Source organism: Chrysoperla carnea, chromosome 5 (genome assembly GCF_905475395.1).
Source record: "Chrysoperla carnea chromosome 5, inChrCarn1.1, whole genome shotgun sequence".
Taxonomy (NCBI): domain Eukaryota; kingdom Metazoa; phylum Arthropoda; class Insecta; order Neuroptera; family Chrysopidae; genus Chrysoperla; species Chrysoperla carnea.
The window spans coordinates 43,268,006-43,282,856 of record NC_058341.1 but is presented as its reverse complement, the minus strand read 5'-3'; the positions used below and the strand labels follow the sequence as shown (position 1 = coordinate 43,282,856).

Sequence of the window (14,851 nt, the reverse complement as noted above, 5' to 3'; positions counted from 1 at the left end):
GTCTTAATTAAGCAAACATTTGCTTTTTACGTCTTGTAAGTAAAGAAAGATAGCCACTCTTACACCTAAAGTAATAAGAATATAAGAATATTAATCACTCACATTCACTTCCTCAGTGGTGATATTAATAAACAAACACATACATAAATAAATGTATACCTGATACAATACAATATATGTATAATGTTCTAACCTAATTTGCATACTACGGATAGTGATATAAAAATGTTTCAAACATAAGTTGTTTATTTTTTTAAGGAACATTTTTTATATTAAAACTAGCGGTCCCGACAGACGTTGTCCTGTCCCGTAAAAACGTAACTCCAATTCATTAATACCTATACTACGTTTCGCCTGTCCGCTAAACCCATCCCGCTAAACCCCAATTTAACTCCTATTTATTGGAGTGGCCTGACCTTCGACCTTTGGCCTGGTCTTTGATAGTAGAGCTCGCTGCGCTCGCATATGGCTCTAATAAATGCCTATTGACAATACCTGAATACTATTAAAAATGCATAGTACACATAGTAAGTTGTAAAATAATGTGATATGATTTATATGCGCTCCCACCATTTAATGAAATTTCATTTTTTTGGTACGGAGCCCTCAAAAACAGTTGTACTGGACCAAATTGTGAATCTAAACCATTCTCGAATCCCCTTGAACTCACACAAAAAATTTCATCAAAATCGGTCCAGCCGTCTAGGAGGAGTTCAATTACATACACACGCACACAAGAAATATATATATGTTATTAAGATTATTATTATATTTTTGACGGTTTACAAGATGGGTCCCACATGTTGCTCATTTACGAACTCAAGCTCACTTTTTACGTCCTGATTACGCTATTAATTTCAGGTTGATGTTTCTTTTTGTTTTTGAGCTACCATGTTGACAGTCGGGCAGACGGATAATCGAAAATGGACTAATTAGGTGATTTTAACACCTGTATCAAAATTTTGTTCATAGCATCAATATTTTTAAGCGTTACAAGTTTGGGACTTAGCTTAGTATACCTTGATATATTTCACATATACATGGTACAAAAATCCTTCTGTACAACGCAAGTGAAGTATTTTGGTATCGAGAAAATTCAAAATTGTTTCAATAAACTTCCTTGTATGTAGTCATTTTGACTATCCTTAAATGTATGTTGCCTAGTTTATACTAAACTGATTCGAAGAAGTCTTTTCTAACAACCTAAGCATTCTCAATTTCAAAGTATTCTCAGTCTAAGGTGACACATCAAGGACGTCACGAACGAGTTGACGATATAAACGTGCTCCCTAAGTGAAGGATATTTGAGATAAATGGGCACAAGTGAGAAGAGTACGTAGATTCTTAATTATGTGAAGATGAATGGCAGTAGAATTTCGACAGACGGCAAGAAGATTTTAGAAGCCGAAATGTTTTTACGGTATCCTGAATGTATAGGTATATGGAAATCTTAAAAATAGTACACATCTATGGGGTATAATTTATAAGAAATAAGAAATTTTACCATTACCTAGAGGTATGATTCCCAAAGGGCACACAACAGATATGTAAATCGAAAAAATAAAATTGGAAAAATAAACATATATTTGAACAAAATCGTAATGTATACCAAACGTATAAAAATATTTTTCTTCAAATTGAAATAATATTTTTTTTTTGTATTTGTACGGTACGAATAAAAAGATAAAATAAAGTTTACCATAAAGAAAATAATATGGCTCTTTATTATGATATTCTTTAAGTGAATTTATAATAATAATAATAGAAGGGATATACAATTGTTTATATTCTACTCGGTGATATATCAGCTATACGTTGCCCACTTTCTAGAAAAGTAGAAGCTTTGTGAAAAACATTTAGGGAATTAAAATCATTTTATAAAGTTCTTGTGACCAGCAAAAAAAATGAAATCCCTTTTACGACTCAACATGTGATTTCGGAGATATCAATTAAAATCCTTCGTTTAAGTGATCGTAGAGCTATTTCGCCAGGTCATAACTCAGCAACTTGTTGTTCATTCGGTAAACCAACCAGATTTTCATTTATAATTTATGTTTTGTTGACTTGTTTGCATACAATTTTAAACGTCAAGCATTTCCGTTATATGATAGAGAATTATCCATTAAAATGTAAAAATAGATCTGGTATCATAGCTAAATTTGAAAGTGAAATTAAATCTAATATAAAAAAAAATCAAAGATAGCATTCGATGGTTACCCATCTCCTATTTGGAAATCAAAGTTTTATATGTAATCTGTAGAGTGATACCCACGTATGACGTCACTAGTAGGTATTTTCCTCTTTGTTTAATTAGGAATTTTAAACGTTCATATTTTGAATACTAGTAAAGATTTTTAAAACCCAACTTCACTTTTTTGCACGTCCAGTGAGAATTCTTCACTTGAAGTGATGAAAAAAATTTAGTCCGATCCCCTATTGATAAGAGTTAGTGCAAATTACTTACCGGGTAATCGTAATAAAAAAAGAATTTAAAAGCTCTAGAGCTCGTATAGGCTTCGTATAGGTAAGGTGCTTGGCATGAATCCAAGAGATTCGGGTTCGAGTCCTGGCGCGAGTGTATTTTTTGCAATTATCTTTTCATAGAATAATGGATCCAAGCAAACTTTATAAAATTCATTTAAATGATTAGTTTGCAAGACGTCTCCAGAATCGCTCCAAAACAAGTATTTTGTACAGGATTTTATGCGATATCTAAAAAAAACCTACCCACCCAATTATTGAAAAAAAGAAGTTATTTTAATATTTTATCACCAAAAATAACATGCTTTAAAATTAAAAATTTTTCAAAATGATCAAGACTAGGATAAGGCTTGGTTTTATTCCTGTATTCTTGTGTCTTATACAGACACTCGAACAGTTGTACACTAAATTAATTGTGGGTCAACGACTTAAACGAGATCAATATGCCTTAACTAAAGTCTTAAACTATAGAATTATCCCTATCATTCATACAGATAATAAAAAGATGCATCAGACACAATTTTATCTGAGTGCATCAAAGAACAAGCATAGCATACCTACTGAGTCAATGTTGTATAAGTATATCTACGTATTCTGTTGTTATATTGAAGCCGACACTTATATTGTTAGTAAATGTCATTTGTCACTGTGAAGGAAGCCAACATTCTAAAATAAATTATAATGTCGGGCCCATTTATCCACAACCAAACAAACCATCATTCGAGTCCAACCAACTATATAGACAATGTTGTAAAAGGGTGGTTACATCGCATCGGTGAATCGTATAGAAAAAGTAAAATACAATAGACAATATACCTTATGGTACGAGAGATGGCAACGTTTTCGAGAGTTTATTTTAAGACGGCTGAATTTCGAATATTTCTTATTGAACTTAGATAGAAATGAAGTGAGAACGATTGCGAAAAGAAACGCGGAATGTGTGTTTGTAAAGCAACCTAATTCCTATCGGGTAAATTAAAATTAAAGACACGCTAAAATGACTCGCAAAAGGTTTTTTACTAATTATTGTAATAATATATGGTGAGGGAAAAAATTGTCTTAAAATGATTGAAAATCAGCGGTTTTCGCAGCTTTTGTAGCATGTGCACTAATAATGAACGTAGTTTAGGAAACCGCTCTCAGGTGCTCGGCGTAGTTAATTCCTACCTAACTATAATAAGACCGACGATTACAAAATCACGCTCGACGACTACAAAATGACGATTTTACTTATCATAAAAATTTCAGATGAAAATATTTGCTTGTTTTAATACCTTTTGAAGCGATTTTTGAATAGTGCTATTTACACCCTTTCTTTTGATTCCTGACGCGGTATCATAAAATTAAATTGGGTTTTAAGTTCATGACTTGATGTCCACTAGAGAGGGCTATATTCAATATAGTATGACGTCACTTAGCCTACAAACAGCGGACGACCAAGACGCTTTCAACGATATCTTAAATGTCAAATTACAATAAGAAGTTCAGAAGTTATGAGAGAACAGAGGAACATACATACCGGCCAAACACATAACCCTGTCCATCGTCGACGTAAAAAACTATCCAAAATTGAGCCGTCTAAAAACCAACTTTTCGTTACGTTACCAGCTCTAATTCGATTATAGCCATCGTGCCACCTACACACAAAAACATTAAAAGACATCTATGATAGTGATAGTTAAATATTGTTTAGTGTATATACATTTGTACTACATGAATAAAGTCATTTACTACGTGTGTTTATTAAGAAATATAGTAAGAGACGAATGTAATGTCGTTTTTACCTTAAGATAACAGTTGCGGAGGGCTGATCTTGGATGAAAGTTTGTCCCAGTTGCTCATATGCGACGTAGAAGTTGCTATTACATTGTTTATTTGAAAGTTCATGATGTAATTTCTTAAGAAAAATTTATATTTTTGATGTTATTCAACTTTTATTCAATTATTATAAATATATGAGAATTATAATTTAAGAACTATGGCACCCATTCGGCCACCATTGAATTTGGTTGTCGAAATCTTCGAACATTTGCTTCAAAGCCGTTTCTAGCCTCTTTTTTTCGATAATCGTTTTTGAGAATTTATTTGTTTTTCAAGAGTTGAAACACAACACTACTAGTCGAAGCTACCAACAAATTTCCCAATCCCTATCTTTTATAGTTTTGGAGACAATGGACACAAAAGTTTTGGCCTAATTTACACACTCACAGGTAAACAATTTTGTTTAGGAAAAAATGTTTCAAAAAAGTTTTTATTTTTTTTTATAAGATATAGTTGGGTACTACTGCCCCAATTGACCGATGCAGCTCATTTACTTGAGATTCTCTTTTGTTTTTGAGTTATGATGATGACAGACAGACGGATAGACTTAGACGGAAATGGACTAATTGGATGATTTGAGGAACATCTATATCAAAATTCTGTTCTTATCATAAAGATTTCTAGGCTTCTTAGAGTTCAAATCTTTTGCCGTTAAATTTCTACTTTTCTTTAACAGCTTAAAATAGTTCGAGAAATAAAATTTTCAACTATATTCCAATGAGTTTAGGAATATGAAAAACATATTCATCTTTTTAGCTTAACGGAAAGGTTGATGGATTGCGATTGAAATTTGCATAAAATCCGTCATCAAAAGTTAAACACAATTTTATGTGTAGTGTAAACAAGATAATTTTTCAATTAAACTCAAATTTTCGTTTATAATTATGAATATTTCCACAAAATGCATTATTATGTGTTTTCTAATCCGTTTATTCATTAGAAATAAACAATGTTTGTATGTATGTGGTTGCCCTAATAAATCACATATGCATACATTCACAATTATACATCCGTCTTTAGTCTCTACTAGTAATAGGGTAAGATATAGTACCTCGGGATCGTTTTATCTTAGATTATTATTAGTTTCTTGAAATATATTGCTTAATATGAAGCTGCAAACCAAGATACAGTTTACCATTAGGTAAGCAACGCAGAGAATCATTGTGCATGTGCGTTTTTACAACTCGTATTGTAATATTTATCAAAGTTCACTAAATTTAGTCTCAAGTAACGCTTAAAAATATTGATGCTACGAACAAAATTTTGGTATAAGCGTTTATAAATTCACCCGGAGAGTTCAATTCCGGTTGTCTGTCTGTCTGGAAGCACCATAACTCAAAAGTGAAACCAGATATCAAGCTGGAATTTTTACGGTATGCTCAGGATGTAAAAATTGAGGTTGAGTTCATAAATGAGCAACATAGGTAAAGGTCTTAGGTTCGTAGGACACATTTTGTAAACCGTTAGAAAAAGAACAAAAGTTTAAATGTAAAAAATGTTCTTTATAAAAAAATAATCAACTTTTCATTAAAACATTTTTATAAACATTATTTGAGAGCGCAAATTAAGAAAAAAAGGTGTTTTCTCCAAAACAATGAAAGATAGAGTGTTGAAAATTTGCGGGTAGCTTTAACTGGTGGTATTGTGAAATATTCTCGAAAAATGAAAAAAAATTCTCGAAAAGGCTGCTATAATTGTGTTGATTTTTAAAATTTTTCTCACCCACCACTTTCTCTACAGGGTATTTTATCAACTAACTCAGTCAATTGTTTGTTTTCACTTGTTTCCCCCTAAATTACTGCTTAACTGTGTGTATTTTTTAGTTTTCAGTAAACAATTTTGGGTTAGTAAAGTTTGAAAGAAAACATAATGTTCCTTGGGTCAAACAACACACTGTACTACTGATCAATGATAATAGGTACGCAGTAACTTTTACAATAATGAAAAAAAGGATGTAAAGAAGTTCATTAACCCCGAATAATTAAAAATGGCAGTTGACGCGGTTACCGAACATTCAAAAAAGAAGATGCCTATAAGCTAAATTTTTAACGTTTCAATCACATGTAGTAAATTGTATGGATGACATGAAAAAGATCCTAGCTATACTGATGTGTGATCCATGGTACATTACAATATCGTACCATGGATCACAAATTTTTATCAATTGCTATTTAATATTCAAATTCTCAAAATATACATAGTGTGTATAGAAAACGCGAGACAATTGGAATTCTTGCATTTAAAAAATGGCTTTAAAGACTTTTATGTAAATTTTGATCCATGCAATTATACTCTCCCCTACGATATTATTATACACTTACAATAATTACATAATACCCACACGACAATGAGTTTATCGTTTATATAGCTCACTAAACTTAGCTCAGATAGTGTATGTGTATGAACGACCACACGGAGAAGGTGCTCATTCAGAGTTTGTGTTATTGGTTTTAAATACATTGATTCAAGTCAACCAAACATAATGTATTAGCTTTGTGAAAATACTAACAGTATTTAAACAAAGTGAATTGATTTTTATAAACTTTTTTTGTTTTTCGAGAATTTTTCAAAATACCACTAGTTGAAGCTAATTGCAAATTTTCAACTTTCTATCTTTTGTAGTTTTGGAGAACACCAAAGTTTTGTCCTAATTGACACTCTCGCGGGTAAACCGTGATGTTAAAATGGTTTAATGTTTTAGAAGGCACATTTTTTATATTTAAACTATTGTTCTATACCTAATGGTTTACAAGATAGGTCCTACGGACCCAATTGAACTATGTGCGCTCAAACTCACTTTTTATGTCTTGAGTCAACTACCAAAATTTTAGCTTGGTATTTCTTTTTGTTTTTGAGTTATCGAGATGGCAGATAGACGCACTGACAAATGGAAATGGACTAATTAGGTAATTTTATGAACACCTATACCCATTTTTTTAATATTTCTAAGCGGTACAAACTTGCGACGAAAGTTAGTATACCTTGATAAATATTTCATACATACCGGGTATAGAATCTTAATAACTAGAATCGAAATAATATAATTAATTTAAGAGAGACCAAAATGACGTTAAATAAAAACGTTGTATTAAGCATCCTGTTTGTTCTAGCAGTACATTCCTTGATATTTGAGTAGTAAATAATTTTTTACCTTTTATACCATGTACCTATGAAATATATCAAGGTATACTGGAGTTTGTAAAGTTAAGTCCCAAGTTTGTAACGCTTAAAATTATTGATGAAAACAACAAAACTTTGGTAAAGGTTTTCATAAAATCACCCAATTTAGCAATTTTTGGCTGTCCGTCCGTCTGTCTATCATAACGATAACTCAAAAACGAAAAGATATATCAAACTGAAATTTTCATAGCGTTGTTAGAACATGGAAAATGTGGTCGTGTTGGTAAATGAGCAACATCTTTCAATCGGACCTTGGGCGCGAAGGACCTATCTTGTAAAGGCCGTTAGAGATACAACAGAAGTTTAAATGTAAAAAGTTCCTTATAAACAACTTTTGTTTGAAACATTTTTTCGTAAACATCACTACGTACCCGAGAGGGCGCAAATCAGGTGCAAATTGAATAGTTTGTATTATATGGAAATATCAGTTATATAGGTGTGACACCATAGTCTTGTTAAATATACACGACTTTAACTATCTAAAAGTGACTATCTTTCTTTACTTATATGACATAAAAAAAAAAAAACGATTGCGTAATCAAACCTGCCTATACATTGTATTTCCACTATTAACTCAAATAATTGTTTGTTTTCACTTGTTATGCTCATAATTTTAAGTTTGAGTTTGTCTGCTGATACTGGACCTATGGTTTACTTAAAAAGTTGCTATTTGTACGTCAAAGAACAAGAAGAAAACCCTATCAGTATTTTTGAATGACCTATATACTACCATTTAACAATATAGTACGTAGGATTACTATACAACATTTGCTCAATATTGCCAGACATGGTTTGGTTTCAGTGGCGTAGCGGTTGATTCACATGAAATAATGAACGGTTTAAATAAATTATGTTTACTCCAACTCCAACTATGTATGTGAATTATTTCAACTAAGTAGTTCTATTCTATTATATTATGTTCTATTTTGTTTTGTTAGATACATTTATTCTAAATAGAAAAATATAAAATTAAATTGTTTATTTAAAGTAAGTGTTCTTGTTTTTATGATTCAAGCGTGCGTTATGGCCATTTTAAATTGTCATTTTATTTTTACACATACCGGAATAAATAATCACTCACTATTCAAATATATGTCTCTATCCCAGAACCCATCAGGCTTCAAAGAATATGCTTGAAATACAGAAGAATGCAATGTCTTCAGTCGATAACCCATAAACTTGTCGATTAATCAAAAGTTCTGTTTGATTTGCGATTGAAGATTTTTTTTTCATTTTTTAAGGTTATTAAGAACGAAGAAGTCGCCCTATTAGCTCAGTTGGTATAAGGCGTAACCAATTCTGTCCGCGGTATGCTTAAGGTCGCGGGTTCGATTCCCGCCGTCTCAACAAAATTAATTTAATTAATAGTTATGATGGGCTGGTGTAGTGCATGGTATATACATGAAGGAGGTGCAATCAACCTCTGAAATTGAGGAGCTGATAAACGAAATTATCAGCGGAAATGTGGTAAAACACATATATGGTATCCTAATGAAGGACACACTTAGGCTCTATAGCCTAAGTGTGTCCTTCGTGGACAGCCTAACCTTAACCTTACCCAACCTAACCTAACCTAACCTAAGAACGAAGTACTGTTTTTAAAATAAGAAAAGGATATTCAATATAGCATTTTATACATTAAAGTAACAGATATTTGAAGGTAACAGTCAATGGAAGGTTTTTATAGTTTTTAAGTTTTAAGACAAAAATAATGTGGAAGGTATGTTTGAAAAAAAAAAAAACAATAATGAGGTTTAATCTTATCTCGACTGGCTCGAATTTAAGAAACTCGGAAGTTTTTAACTGTCCAAATGGATTGACTGTTGTCTTTCAACTTTCTGTCATTTGCATTTATAAATATTGTTCGGTAAATGATTTTCCTTCAATGTTTTTGAAAATAATCGTCAAAACACTAAAATCGAAAAAATCGCTTTCCATAAATTCAAGCCACGATTTAAACATGTTTCTTTATGCGCAAACTGACTGTTATCAAACCTCTAGATTCTAATAATTAGGTTGAAAAGATATTTAAGTTTTCTCAAAAATAGTTATTTAAAGTCAGTTTTTATAGACAAAAACAAGCCATAAAGTATCAAGGTCCTTTGAGTAAAGTTTTGTTAGTGAAATGATAATTAATATTATTGAGTCGATATTTATTTGCTTAGATTGTGGTTTTAATTAATTAATGTGGTTAATTTTACCGACAGGTGTATGTATGTATAAGTGAAACGTATATTTTTCTGTCTGGGTTATTTATCTTGATTATAGATATTTACTAACTATCTCTATATATAACATAATATCTAGTTTAAACAAATAGAATGCGAGCGAAGAGTATTTATTAGTGCAGCACGTAAGAACGCACGAACGTGAAATTTTTTTTAACCAAAATTGTCTAGAAAGACTAATTATGCCAGTAATTACTGTGTTGTGCGTTTGACATGTGGCCAGTTTAATTTCGTTGCTTGGGATGAGTCGAATAGTTGGACAAAATAAACTGGTGTATCCTCCACCAGTTTATTTTGTCCAACTATTCGAAAATTTACCACACGTTTTCTCGAATAGTTTGCAAAGGAAAATTTCGCATAATTAAATATATCGAATTTGTGCTTGCCTTTATAAGTAATGTATTAAAGTTTATTGTATTCAAATTCCAAAAATAAGTAGGATATAGCCATAAACATGTAACTTATTGGTAAGAAACACGTGAAACAAAAGGACGGAAACTTTAGTCAAAGAGAAAGTCATGATAGGTTAGTTTTGAAGAGTTTGATAAAGAAATTTACAATGAACCAAAAAATTTTACGCTAAGTATATAAACATATTTTTTATGTTACAATGAAAAAGAAAATTCGAGAAAGTTTTGTTGATAAACAACTGTCGAACTTGTTGATAAATTAGTTATACCATGTATATATGAAATATACATAGTATATTAAGTTTAGTCCAAAGTTTGTAACGCCTAAAAATATTCATGCTACGAAAAAAATTTTGGTATAGGTGCTCATAGAATCACCTAATTAGTCAATTTCCGGTTGTCTGTCCGTCCGTCCTTCCGTTCGTCCGTCTTTGGACACGATAACTCAAAAACGAAAAGAGATATCAAGATGAAATTTTTATAGCGTACTCAGGACCTAAAAAGTGAGGTCAAGTTCGTAAATGAGCAATATGGATCAATTGGGTCTTGGGTCCGTAGGATCCATTTTGTAAACCGTTAGAGATAGAGCAAAAGTTGAAATGTAAAAAATGTTTTTTATAAAAAAATAAACAACTTTTGTTTGAAAAATTTTTTGTAAACTTCACTGTTTACCCACGAGGGCGCTTATTAGGTTCAAATTTTATAGTATGCATTAATATATCAGTGTGTGTGTGTGTAGTGTGTGGGAATATCAGTGTGTGTGTAGCTATTTAAAAGTGTATATCTTTTTTTATTAACGTGACGTCAAAAAACAAACGATTGCGTCATCAACACTGTCTATACATGGTATTTCAACAATTAACTCAGTCAATTGTTTGTTTTCACTTGTTTTAAGATAAATTTGCAACGATAATAAATTCTTTCAAGTGTTCAGAATAAACCATAATTTTATCCAATTATTGAATTAATATTTTATATTTCAAAAAAAGTATTTAGTGTGAGATACTAGTTTTTGACACTATTACAAGGAACTAATAATGACACAAAAAGCGTAAAATTAAGATTATAAATACTGGAAATAGACTATCGGAGAGGAAAGTTTTTATAGGAAATTTTATTCTCTTTAAGAATCTTTTTTTTTAAATTTATTATTTTAAAAAATGCTTCTAGTACATTTTTCTAGACATCATCCCGAATTCAACGAGCTATCATACGTATTTTTACGACCAGTATGTCTTTATTTCAACAATTTGAACTTGTTGCTTAAACTATAACGAATGACGATTTTTCATGTAGTTTTCAAGAAAATTTAAGATAGCTGCGATATCCGATTCTTATCATACGTGAAAATGGCTGTGCAGCCTTAGAGACACAATTCATTTTATTTAATACGACACAATTTAAATAAGAGAATCCATGAGCGTTTATTTTAAATCACATACAAATAAATAGAAGTGTGTTTAAAAAAACTTTATTTTTATTTATTTTATTTAAATCCACTAGAAATTTTGTAAAACACGTTCGTTTTATGCACGAATGATAAACAAAAACAGATTCTGAATTGAAATAATGAATTGTTTTAAATATGTTGTTGCAAATAATATAATTTGTTTCCTTTGAATATGGCGACTATGTCATATTAATGTTGTTACTAAAAGAAAAAATTCAATCTTAATCAAAAAATAATATAAAATTGAAAGTACTAGTGTTTTAAATTTAGAATAATTATGTGAATGCAAGTGGAGAGCATTTATTATTTCCAAAAAATGTACGCTAGCTTCAGGAATCAAAAGAAAACACACAAATTACATTGAAAATCCATTCAAATTTATCTTACGAGTTCTACAAGCACACGAGGAAATGAGACGTAAAGAATGAGTACAATTTTCCAATGAACCTTTATTTTTTAGAAATCCTTATTCATAATAATGGATGGGTTTTTATCTAAGATGGGTTATCAGTTGTTAGAATCGCTTAAAAACATTTATAGTCTACTTAGACAATTCTTATTCAAATTGACTTCGGAAAAGAATGATGAAAAATTTTTTTTCCTCAAATCAACTGGACCTGAACGCCGTTTACACTAAACATGAAAAAATTCAAAACTGGAACCAAACTGATTAATAACGTAAAAATATAATTTAGGACAAGATGGACCAATAAGTAAAAGTCGATGTACGGCAGGCCCTTTTTCAAATTCATTTTAAATTAAAGGGAGAATAGCTGACCCATAAGCTTATTATCAAGCACTTACAGGTTTCTATTGATGTATAGAAGATCTAATTCCAGAATAAAAATTTTTTATCATTATATTTCGAAGTAAACGTGAGTGAAAATTATCAGAGTAACGTGGCTGGAGAAATTTTAACAATTTCACATTCCGAGCAAGGAATCAATAGGAATACCTTATTTAAATGACCGAATTCCACCAAAATGTAAATTTCTACGTACTAATGAATTTTTAAATTTGAAACTATCCTTACGGTAATTGCTAAAAAGTAATGTAGGGGAATGTTTAAGATTGCGCTTTCCAATTTCGATTAATGTTGTTCCAATAAGTTGGTTATCTTTTCATTTAATATCGATTTTAATTAAAGAATAGGCACAACAACGAGATAAAAAATATCTTTTAAAATTGAAAAAATTTAATTATGTGATTATGATCTGTTATAATTTATTGCATATTATTTTAATTTCCAAATGTTTTGAGTGAAACAGTTTTATCAAATTTAAAATGAAATTGAAATAAACGAAAAACACAAGTGCCTTCCTATTTTATTATTTTATTATTACGAATTTTTTTAAATATATACGAAATAAAACAATTGAGAAAAAGTACAAGATGGAAAAACAGAGAGTTTTTAAATGTTGAACGTAAAATTTTATAATCAATCCATAAATGGAAAATACTGGTCACTGACAAACTGGCTCAACGCCAAATATGGCAACTAATTAAAAAAATTGTCATCCTCTGATTCAGGTAAAATTGTAAAATTATACAAAATATACCTACAAGCTATGCCAACCGCAGCTGCCAATGTCTGAAGGCCGCTTTTCACTACAATAGGCATTTTATACATCTTTCTCCAATTTTCCAATGCCCACTTCTATGTTAGTCAACGCTGATAATAGGATCTTTGTACCCCAGGGAAAATACACCTGGTTGGTATTGGTAGTGAGGAAACAGAGAAAGAGAGACATTGCTTTTCGTTAAATAAAATTTTAAGAAAATTTTTTGGCTCTATGAGTTTGTTAGTGCAAAAAAGGCAAATGTTTGCCTGAAATGTTCTCCTATCTTAGGAATTTGTAAAGTTGAGCTGAGAAAATTTAATTTATGGTTAGTTGATAGTCAGCTAGATATCGAAAAAATGAAAATGATCTAAAAAGTTTGAAATTTTATTTGTGAAAAATTCATATTGATTCTCGGTGTACGGTTTAGAAGAAATTAACAATCAAAGTCAGTGTTTTTATCAAAAAAAGTTTTTATTCACAGTTCTCAGTTTTGGTTTGATTTTAAAGCTTATAATTTGAGGAATATTGATAAAAGTTTTTTATGTAAATCGTTAAATTTTTAAAGCACTTATTGAATAAAAAACCAAAATTTATTATTTCTTCATATACCACCATGTAAAAAGGGTTGTTTTTAATAATTATTTTATCGAAAACCGTACAGAGAATCGAGTTGAAATTTATACTAAATTCGTATTTAATACTCATTTGACACACAAATTAACAATTTTTTTTGGTGACACTTTCATTTTGGTATCGAAATGCTTTACTCCACTTTTTCACAAACTGTCATTACCATTATATATGAGCAAATGATAATGTAGAGAAGACATCCATTAAAAAAGAAAATTAAAAAAAATAAAATAAAAGTAATAATAACAACAAAACATAAAAATTAAAAATCATAAACAATATTTGAAATATACATAAATTAGATTAGATAATCAAAATATTTAAATAACGCGGAGTGGTAGTCGGTCCGTTTCATTTCTTCGTCGGTATTATTTTGTGAATGTAACAAAATATATGTTTGTCTTTGAATCATAAAATATTCTACTGTCTTGTTTTGAGTATAGGTACGTACCATCGTTGGTATGGGTATGTTTTTTGGTCGATGTAACGATGGACCACGACGTTTTTTATAATATTTTTATGGATGAAATGGTGTGGGGCGGTTTCTCTTTATGGAAAGGTATAATCATTTTTCATTTTAGTTATATTTTTCACGAAAATATAGACTTATACATTGTATCGAAGGTCAATTGAGAGGGATAAGGATATGATATAATTTACGACAAAGAAAACTCTAATGGGTTTTTGGAAATGCCTATTGATGGATTTCTATATATAAATATAAATTTGTTTATTATTCACCTCTACTTTTGGCAGATTCTGTAGAAGGAGTTGTTATCTAGGTGGATCGATGTTTTAAAGTGAGAGGGTATTAGTAAGATGTCTAGGAAGCGATTGGAAGGATATACGTAGGAGAAATTCCTCTCAAGGGACTTTTTTATGACGTTGAATCTCTATATAACCTCTTCAAAATGAACTATGGGGTTGGAAATCTATACGTGGGTTGGGTTAGTGTCAAGGATGTGCCAGTGGGAATGTCAGCTCCATTCTCTCGTTTTTATACAAAGCAATCATGTTTAAAAAATCATGTGATTTTTTATAGTTTTGTCATTTCAACACCCTTTCTATTCGCTGTTTAAGAATTGGCAC

The 14,851-nt window shown here is 30.6% G+C and overlaps 1 protein-coding gene across 1 annotated transcript in view; it reads right to left on the bottom strand.

Annotated features, from left to right (window-relative positions):
* LOC123301875 (glutamate receptor ionotropic, kainate 2-like) overlaps positions 1 to 14,851 on the bottom strand; it is a 61,450-nt gene that overhangs the window by 6,400 nt on the left and 40,199 nt on the right. The gene's annotated exons all lie outside the window — the stretch shown is intronic.